This window comes from Ascaphus truei, chromosome 4 (assembly GCF_040206685.1).
Source record: "Ascaphus truei isolate aAscTru1 chromosome 4, aAscTru1.hap1, whole genome shotgun sequence".
NCBI classification, from domain to species: Eukaryota; Metazoa; Chordata; class Amphibia; order Anura; family Ascaphidae; genus Ascaphus; species Ascaphus truei.
Window position 1 is genome coordinate 260,519,859 of NC_134486.1, and position 11,443 is coordinate 260,531,301.

An 11,443-nucleotide genomic window follows, 5' to 3' on the forward strand; every position below is an offset into this window, starting at 1 on the left:
TGTTTCAGGATACCGACCTTTATCAAGAGGAAATCTTTTTGGGGGCATTGTCATGGGATTTTGCACCTTATTATTACCTTAGAGTTGTTATTTGTTTTGAGTTCACCATTACCCATTTTTGAGTAGTCATAAATGCATTGAACACATCAATGGCATAAATTGTACATGGCGCAAATAACTACTTAAAGTTGTATTAGGTCAAATGTACTCCTAATGCCAGAAAAAAAGCCTTAAATAATACAATATGATTACAAATGCAATAAAAACAATGCAATGTTTCTCAGTTTAATATTTTACTTTGTAACATTCTATTGTAACTAAAATGCAGCGCTTAATTACATTTCTTCTGTTTTGTAACTTGGGAGTTGTTACAGTCTTGTCAGGTCCGCGGAAGGACTTCGCCCCCCTGCACCAGGGGGATTCCGGGTCCTCCTCCTCGGAACATCATCACGGCAAATAGGCCTCAGCCTCGCGGTCTAGTCCAGTTTGTGATGACACCCCCGATGAAGTTCCTGGTGGAATGAAACGCGCGTCGGGTGTTGATGACGTTAGAGTCATCAAGTGTATAGCGCGAGCTCAACGAAGGTTGTGACTCCTTTGAATTACTTGCTGCGATTTTCTGGTTACATTTAGACAGATAACAAAGATGTGGGCTGAAACAAGCTTCCACTAGAAGTTTAGGATGCGACATTCCTAGCCCACCCTTTGAAGACGATATGCACTTATGAATACATTTGGCTCACACAGGGTTTTTTGACTCTAAGCAGCAGGGATATATTTGCTTCGTTAGCTAACGGGACTTAATCAGACTGCAACATCAACCCTATATTATCATATGTGCACCATGATACACTGGGCAGTTAACCCCACAGCATAGAGTGCAATTGCTAACCCCACAGTTAACCCTTTGGGTAATTAACCCCGTAGTATGGAGTGCAAATGTATCGCTCCTCACTGGCTTACAACATATGAGGTGGATATAAGAGGTATATAAATTGGCTGGAAGGATTTTGTGTTGGTGAGAATATTTAAATTGCTTGATGAGGTGCAATATTAGAGGAAACTTATTGGCATCTATGAGACCTACACTGATCATTAACAGTGCAGTAAAATTGCACACAACTTATTGCAGTCATCGGCAATTATGTTTGCTTGGATTCATGATAACTACACTATAAGCAACATTCAATAGAGACATGATTGGTTTGATATATCAACCTAACCATTTGCCTCATTAGCAACTGTGAATTTTACCACCACTGCACACAATCTCTACAGCTGACTGTAGGGCTATTAAAGCTGCCGTTCAGTCTTTTTTTTTTTTTTTAATTTTTATTTTTAATTCAATAGTTTCATGTGGGCAATCTCTAATTACCTAAAGAACTGTATAGCTGCCAGTCAATTCTTTGTCCATGTATTGATCGGCGAAATTTGGCGACATCTTTAGATATGGCATATGTTTTTCATCTGCTTCTGTCAGTCAGTGGAAGCTCATGAATATTCATGAGCACTCCTGCACTAACATGTGCAAGAGGAAGGGCAGGGCTGGCAAAGGGGTGTACCAGGGCTTGTGACAGGACATGAAGGGGCAGTGCTTTAGTAAATGGCTGTTAAAATAGCATACAAGAAAATTGGTCTTTCAAAGTTGTTTTTTTAAAAACAGAAAATGCTAAAAGTATTTTTTCTTACTACAGAACTGATTTATTAAAAAAAACACACATGCATAATATTGACTGAACTGCAGCTTTAACCCCTACACTTTACGTTTGGTATCCTTGGATTCAATATAGAAATCCAAGGCTATCATAAAGGAATACTATTCTGTTGATCAACCACCTATCTAATATCGCTATAAATAATTAATATATATGCACTAAGTTTTATTTAAATATTCACTTTATTTTATTTTAATTAGGTTATACAGAGATTAGGTAGTATTTATAGGTATCACTTTTCACTAATATTGAAGCGATTTAGACTTGTGCTTGCATGACAGGCTGCTATTCCCATTGCCTCTTAGCATAATTATTTCACAGCATTATCAGCAGCATCAACAGATCTGTTTGAACATACATTTCTGTTAAGCAGCGCTATATCATTTAGGTTTTAAGTAGTACCTTATTTCTTGTTAATAAAATTTATTGTATTAGTGGGGATGGGAAACCATCCCTTTCCAGTGAATTACACATGAGTTCTCTTATTTAATAGGAGGTTGAGTGCACTCATCTTTTAGAAATACGTTTTGTTATTTCCAAATCAGTTTGTGATGAGCACATGTGACAGTTCGAGACCTTCCTGAGACCCCTGGAATCGGAGGGTGAAGACATCTAAAGGTAAGAAAAATCATTGAATGTATGTTATTTTAATTTTGCAGGTTTTTTCAATTGTTTTTATTATTTGTATTTTTTTCATTGCCCATTGATTGCCAAAGTATTTATGTATGCCCCTTTAGGGCTATGCATACATACAGTGACACGCAATGCATTTTTTGGCAAATGCTTGTTTTAATTTCTTTTAAATGTATTTTGATTGTTTGATTTTAAATATTGATGCTATTTATTTTGTGTTTTGATTTAGAATGATGGGATTTTCTTTGTTTTTTTATTTTTAATTTCTGTTATTGTTTTGGTGTTTGCTTTTTAATTGTAGTTTATTTTTTGGCCTTTAGCTTTTTAATAATGGTGTGTATTTGGAGTTTTCTTTTATTCATTTATGTTTTTTAGTGTTTAGATTTTTTATTCTGGTGCTTATTTGGTTATTGCTTTATTTATTTCTGGTATTTGTTTGTGTTTACTTTTTCATTGTTGTTTATTTGGTGATTGTTTTGATTGAATTTTATATTGTTGTTGGTTGGTTTTTTTAGGTTGACCATTGGCTGTGATAGTGTTAAATCATGCCTGTATATTGGTATGATGTGCCACTGTGCCAATCAATTGGTTTATTGGCATTTGTAATGTTTTTATTTTTCTATATAATGTGTTTTATTATGGGCCTGTTTTTTTTATAGCTTTCTCATTTATTGCTATAGTGTTAAAGCATGCCCATATCATATGGGCATGCTTTAACACTGGATAGTATCAGAGAAAGAAACTCCAAAATCCGGTGCTCAAAAGTATCTCCCCAGTCTTTGAACAGAGTTCCTGTGTCCAGTCCTGTTCCTGTGTCCAGTCCTGTTTCTCTTGACTTTTGGAAATGTGACCCCAACTTCGCTGCCACACCTTGCCCATGATCCCGAAACCGGACCGGACTATTCTTGCTTGTTCAGGCACCAGATCCCAAGTTCAAGGGTCGGTTACTATACTCCCTACCTCTGCCCCGTGAGTATATCTCCTGGACTGCAGTTAGCAATGTACACAAACATAATACAATACTTGGGCAACCGCAATGGACCCTGCAAAGGTAGATAAGGCCCTTCAGGATCAGCTCCATTGGACTCAAGATAATCACCTAGGTGCATTGGAACGGAAGCTGGACACTATCACTGCTACACTGCATATCCACAGTTGATTAATTGCCTCAAGTCCTGTTCTAAACCCCATTTGGATTCCCCTTTATTTTTCTTAGCATCCCCAAGCTCAAGTTTACTTCCAGGAGCCAAAAAGCCCATTTTCCATGGCTCCTGCTTCAAAGTTAAGATCTTCTGTCACTGGTTTCCCTGAAGTGTTTGATGTCCTTATTGCTGATTCGAAGGTTTCTGTTTTAACATCAAGTTCCCCTTTCACTGGTTTCCCTGCATTCATTGATATAACCTTGTTGATTTAAAAGCTCCCGCTGTAAAAACAAACTTACATTTCCCTGACTCCTCTTTAGTGTCTGGTATAACGATCGCTGATTTTCAATCTCTCACTTCAGAGACAAAATTACCCTTCCCTCAATCCTATGTAGTGCTTGGTATTGTGATTGTTGATTTTCAGTCTCTCACTTCAGAGACAAGCTTACCTTTCTCTGATTCCTCTAGAGTGCCTGGTGTAACCACTACTGATTTTAAGCCTCACACTTCAAAGCCAAGTTTAGCTCTTACAGACTCCTGTGAAGATACTAAGGTACCTATTTCTAATTCTATGGCTCTCAATACAAAGAAAAGTTTTCTGCTCATTGATTCCCTTGCAGAGCCTGCTGTACCCCTTGATGATTTTACAGCATCTGTATTGACGCACCCTGACACCCAACTGCCCAAGGATAGTGGCTATCTACAGTCAATCCAACAGCAGAGAACAGTTTTATTGCTTTGATTGTCACAGATTAATAGCTATGTGTAACTGGACTGGAGCTAGACACGAGGATTGTATTTGACCCTTTCATTTGGCCGCCTTTGTCACTATCCATGCTGACCTTTGACTGGATTCAACCAGTGGCAGAGCATTCTCATGAACTTCTGTATACTGATCAGAATAATAAAATGACTCAAATTGAGTTATTGCCTTATGATTCTGACCAAACCTCTGTGCTTCTTAGACTTTTCTCTGGAACTCCTATTGAGAAATTTGCATCCATCTATTCGCCTTCCGAAGGGCTTACACAGTCTTTGTCTGAGTCCCCAGCTTTAATACCACTCTGCATTTCCAAGTATTCAGACTCTCATCATGAACTGGTATATATGTATATACAATTGGCTGAGCAGCAAATCTTTGCCTCTGAATTAACAATGCCTGTGATGTCATCAGAGTCATATTATGACACTTCAATCAGTGTCTTCATGGGACATTACTCATGGCGTTTCTGACCACCATTACAGGAAGTGACGTCATCGTGCGAGAGGTCCCCTTCACTCGGCCGTGTAGCTGAGTAGCTGTCTGGCTCCACATCCCTGCATTCATCTTGGGAGTCCCCTTGAATTGGAGGGAGCTTTGAGGCACCGCTCTATTCATAAGAGCGTCGACGGAAGACTTGGTCTGCACCTGGCTATCACCCCTATTTGGTCTCAGATGCTTACTTTATCTGGCCATGCTGTAAGTAGGGTTTTGGGTTTTAACCCCTTAAGACCTGCTGCAGCAGGCTCCTTTGTTTTAATAAAGTTTATTTTTTCAGCTTCTGTGTTATATGTAGTTTATGTTGTCTGTCCTTATTTGTTGTTTATGTTTTATGTAGTTTATTTACAGTATACACTATGATAATCTCTTTTTTATCTGTCCACATATAACGGATTCACTGATTGGAATTTCCACATGCATTTGGACACACTGGACTTTCCCCCATTGGACCTATTGGACATTATTTTATTTTGTGGGCACTGGTTTGTATTTGTTTTTTCTGATCATAATAATAAAATGACTCAAATTGAGTTATTGCCTTATGATTCTGACCAAACCTCTGTGCTTCTTAGACTTTTCTCTGGAACTCCTATTGAGATATTTGCATCCAGCTATTTGCCTTCCGAAGGGCTTACACAGTCTTTGTCTGAGTCCCCAGCTTTACTACCACTCTGTATTTCCAAGTATTCAGAGTCTCATCATGAACTGGTATATATGTATATACAATTGGCTGAGCAGCAAATCTTTGTCTCTGAATTAACAATGCCTGTGATGTCATTGCAGTCATATTATGACACTTTTCAATCAGAGTCTTCATGGGACATTACTCATGGGCAGCTGTTTTTTGTGCACCAGAAAACAGAATACCATCAACTGCTCGATTCCTCTGATTTATTCTTCAGTTCAAGATTTACTGAACCACTGCTTTCTGTCTCAGACGTGTCAGTTGACCACTTCAGCTACATCTGTCTGACTTAACTGATGAATCAGACACTACTTCTGAACTACATAACTCATCATTTTTGCCTTCATTGCAAGAACCGTCAGAGGAGGCAGTCACAAGAGAATGGGTTTGCTTCAAGTCTGCCCCCCATAATAAATGGTCTTGCTGCAAGTCTGCTACCCCTTAGAGATGAGCTTGTTTATGTCTCCTGCCCATAGGAGGCATTTCCGCTCTAGTTCCAAGTCCCCAAGATTGCTGTTCAAGACAGGTTCTGGTCACCCGGAGGTCTGCATTGATGGGGCAGCATTGTGAGGATTCACTGGGTTCACCAACAGAGATGCTCCTCTTACTTCACTGGGTGCACCAAATGGCCACTGAATCAGGATGCTGGCCTCCTCCTGGAACTTGTAATTGGCTGCATCTGCCCCAGGGGCTTAATTAGCAGCCAGTTACTCCCAGTGCATGCCTGAGCAAGGTATTCAAACCCTTGTGCTCCCGGAACCCATTTGTTTCACTTGCCTTGCCTTACGTATTCCTGTGTCCAGTCCTGTTTATCTTGCCTTGACTTTTGGAACCGTGACCCCAATTTCACTGCACACCCTGCCCACAATCCCAGACTCGGAACTGACTATTCTTGCCTGTCCAGGCATGAGATCCCAGGTCAAGGGTATACTGTACTCTCTAACTCGGCCTTGTGTGTCCGTCTCCTGGACTAGAGTTAACGACGTACTCAAACGTAACACAATCCAAGAAAGTTCATCCTTTATTAGATCAGACTGACCTCTGCGAAAGTGGGACCTTTGTGCAGACACATTCCAGCTTGTATATGACACCGCAAGTTTCGCAGCATACTCATAAACTTTATGCATTCCCTGGCAAAGTTTAATTAGAACATCTTTGTCAAGGGAGAGGGGGTTTGGCCCAGGATTAAAGGGGTTGCACCCCATTTGGCCACCCCCTGCTCTCACCTGGGAAGCAAGGGGTTAACTGGACTGTGCTCCAGTAATGTGTTTTTACCTTGCTTCAGCATCCTAATGTATATTCCCCTGTAAAAATGTATTTTTTCTGTTCCAGTGCTTGCACCAACACATACACTGGGATTGATGTGGGAGGTTTAAGGGGTTAATGAGCTACAGTTTAGGAAAATACAAATATGTGTGGTGTCTTTTCAGAAATATCTGGGCTTCAACAGGCTTGATTGAAGTTGGGTGTGAAAAGTACAGAGGGGGTTTAGTGTACAGTATGTTAATACCTAATTGTCAGACCAAGGGTATATTGCTGGTAGAGACAGCTAGGACCCAGGTTTGGAGCATTGGGTGTGAAATATAACACCTGTGACAAATGTTCTCTACACACGAGGCCCAGCTTCAAAGGATTTATTGACAAGGGGTTATGGGGGCCAGGGGTGCGGTAACACAAGGAGATATCAGAATGAGTGACCTTATTAAATATAAGAATATTATGAGATGTCCTCGGCTGAACGTGCTAAAAGCTAGATGTGTGTATTCGTGGGACCGATTTGCACATAATGATTATAGACACATGATTTCTAGCAGGTACTAAGAGACAGATATTAATATCTCTCTTAATTTTAATATTACACAGTAATATTTAGTCTCATTGGGAGCGTCATGCGTGCTGGAATGTATTAATATTTCTCGCGTGCCAGTAAGTACTGCTGAACTGAAGTTATGAAGTTATTTAGATAGGAAAAGCAGTTTTTAAACGTCCTTTGGTGGGAGGAGTTTTACTCTGGGGAAGACTGTCAACCTCACCACTGATTTATGAGAGGGGCTGGGTTTAGGTTGTGTTCAATGGGAAATAATTGTATATAAACAAGGCTCAGCCTATGGCTATTGTCTTTGTGATTTTCAAAATTGCTGTATGAACTGACAGTCCAGATTTGACTGCTTCATCATTCCATCTTAAGTAAGTGTCCATATTTTGTCTGTTATTAAAACAACTTACTGTTAATAAACAGTGTTATACTATGTTTCCCTTCTCTCCCCCCTTTTTTTTGAGGTATCATCAAGAGGTGCTCCCCATTCCCAAATTGAAGACTTGTTGTTTTAATGTAAGTGTGTTCCCTATAGAACTCCATACGTTTTACTATAGTGTCTTAACCACTCCTGATTGTGGTCCCTCTCTTTGTTTTACATTGCATGTGTCCCGGAATCACGAGTGAAACCACGCGCCGGAGGATCCCCCCCCCTCTTTATTATTTTATGGTTTATTATTTTATGGGTTCCTGTACATGGATTGGTTCGAGAATAAGCGGAACGACGGGAGTCAGTGAGTGGGTCAACTAATGGTAAGTAAACCCAAAAATTTTTATTGTTTTAAATTTTACAGGTTTTTTATTTTTTTAATGTGATTGTCTTTATTTTTAAATATCATTTCTTGCCACTGTATGTATATATGTATGTATGTCTCGATCGATATATACATACAGGGTAAGAAATTATTTGGTAGGAAATGCTTGTTTTGCTGTCTTTAAAATGTTTTTTGCTATGCATAAATGTTTGTGTAATGAAATTTTGAATTAGATAGATGTCATTTTTGGTGTTGTTTGCTGTACTTTAGGTCAGGGTGAGGCTTGCTTTTGTATATTGGATTCTTTTTGGTACTTATATTTTGTCTGATGGTAACTTGTTTTGTTTAACGATTGAAATAGTTAATTGTGTAATTGTTTTGGATGGTATTTTAATTGTTTTGGGATTTGATTAATGAATGCTAATGTATTTCTGTTGACTTGCTTGGTTTAAATAGTATACTAGTTTGGATTTAATGATATTTGTTTTGGAATATTTTATTGTTAACATTGATTGGCATTGTGTGCATGGTGCATAGATTTTAGGCATCATGTATACAATGTAAATTCAATGTTTTGATTGGCATTTCATGATATTGATTGGAAGATGAGAATGATTTTATTAAGAAATAGGATTTTGTTTTAATGTGGCTATATAATATTGTAGTTTTCATATGAAAGGTGATGTATTGATTTGGAGAACTGGTATTTTTATTGGTGCATGTTTTTTTTAACCCTTACACATTACTTTGTATATTGGTTAATCATTTGTGTGTCCAAGGGAGAGTAATTCCAACATAGATTGCACTCTCTCATATCGTCCACAGGAGTTGCATCATGAAGCAAAGGTCACGCTGTAGAAATCATGTATACTGCCATCAGTGAACACTCTATGCGAAGAAGGCCCCCTTGGCTGAAACACGTAGAGTGTTCACTGATGGCAGTATACATGATTTCCACAGCGTGACCTTTGCTTGATGATGCAACTCCTGTGGACGATATGAGAGACTGCAATCCGTCCTTTCCCCTTTGTGGGGTGTAGGCAAATGCTGGTTTGAATGAGCATCCAGTACTGGCTTTATTTTTCATCCTATACAGCCATGTGTTTTGCCTTTTTGTCAGAATCCAAAAGAATGTTTTGCACTCATGTTTTTTGATATTTTTATTATTTTTGATTATTGCTGCACAGGGTTTGAGTACTTCTCATCTTATTTTCCCCTGTGTCTCCCACTTGGTTTAAGATATATTCTTTTTTCTTATGTTCACTATTGTGTATATAAGTTTATTCATTGTATATACTTAATTAATTTTTCTTTTGGGTTTAGTTATATTATTTGTAGCTAGGATCCTTAGGGGGTGTTGTAATCCTTTAGCTCATTTGTACCACCTCAAATTTTTAGAGGGTATATTATTTGATACATTTAAGCTCTTGGTTTTACTTTCAGCGATATTAAATGCATTATTTTTCTAGTCACAGCTTTTTTATTTTTGTTATGCTGCCTACAGTGTGTTTATGTTTTAATGTTAGTGTGTCTTATTGCTCGTTATTAAAATCATTTCCTTTTTCTATTTTAACTTAGAATCCAAGTCTTTTTTCTTTATATTAGATTAGTTATTCTGTGGTATATTTAGAGTGCTATTTTGGGGATTGTGTCAGTCTTTTTGTGTGATATATATATATATATATATATATATATATATATATATATATATATATATATATATGTGTATATATATATATATATATATATATATATATATATATATATATATATGTATATATATATATATATATTTATATATATATATATGTATATATATATATATATATATATATGTATATATTATATATATATATGTATATATATATATATATATATATATATAATCAAAAAAATAAATAGATGATACCGTTCTGTGGCTAACGAAATGCTTTTATTTGTGCGAGCTTTCGAGAATATCTCGAAAGCTCGCACAAATAAAAGCATTTCGTTAGCCACAGAACGGTATCATCTATTTATTTTTTTGATTATTGAAGCTCGGCTAACACGGTACTGATACCTCTACATATATATATATATATATATATATATATATATATATATATATATATATATATATGTATATATTGTATATGTGTATATATTTGTATATGTATATGTAGGTTATGTATATATATATACTATATATACATATATTTGCATGATGAAGCCACTGTACAAATGAAGGGGTGAAGGGTGGGTATCGGGCCAGGATGGCTTAACCCTTTAATTACCTTTGCGGTTATTATCCGATAAGGTGATTAAGGGGTTAATTGATAGCAGAATTTATTTGCAATGTATTGGCTATGTATTTTGTTGCCAACGGAGGACACTGGGAAGTGGCTGGCGAAGGGGCTGCATATTGATGAGGTTAGTAGAACTTTTTTGAGGTTTTGATGCTAGTTAATGTGTTTAATAATGGGTAAATAATTTATTATCCATATCTGGATAATAGTTATTTTGCACATTATTGTACTGTATGTGTTCGGGGGGGGGGGGGGGTGGTTGAAGTATTTAATGTATAGCCCAGGTTTATTTTTTTTTATCTACAGGGTTGCTTCCTTAGGTCTTGCGGGGGACCTCTGGAGACCACCTGAGGTCTCCTCGGCCTTCCACGGGTACCAGGCTGGAGGTGTCAATGGGGATACCTGCGGGGAAGAACCGGTGGCCCCACATGGGGGCACCGCGGACCCATAGGGACCACCCATGGGCCCCCAGACCCCTGTGGGAACCACCTGAGGCCCCTCAGACACATGTGGGTCTGACCAGGGGCCCACAGACACCCGCGGGCCTACCCGTGGAGACCCCGTTGTGGCCCATGGTGACCCGCGGAGACCACCTGGTGGACCACGGCACTGTCGGGGACCACCCGTAGGCCTCCAGATCCTGTATGGTACCTTTTTCTGGGCCACTGTGAGGTCTACGGACACCCTTCAGGGCCACCGGGGACTCCCGTGGGCCTGGGGTAATAACCCTGTATGTAAAATAATAAATCATGTATTTATGGGGGGGCACAGGGAGTGGGTTAAGTAGTGTTAATTTAATCTAGTTATGTTTATTGTGGTTAAGGGGGGTGGGGGAAGTGGGTATTGTACCCATGCCAGGTTGGGTGGGCCTCCTTGTGGGTAGTGGATGGTTAGGCCTCACGGGTTGGGTAGTGGGGGAGGGTTAGGCCTCCCGAGTGGTGGGTGAGGGTGGGTTAACCCCTGAATGACTGTAGCGGTTAATGACCGCTAAGGTGATTAAGGGGTTAGGGGCCCTTACATTGGCTCTTTTGATTGTTTGGTATGTTTTGCAGCACCGGAGGGACATGGGCAGGATGAAGGCCTTCATCGTGGGTGCCTGTAAAAGGTAAGTGTAATATGTATTTACTGTATTTATTGTGATTTATATGTAT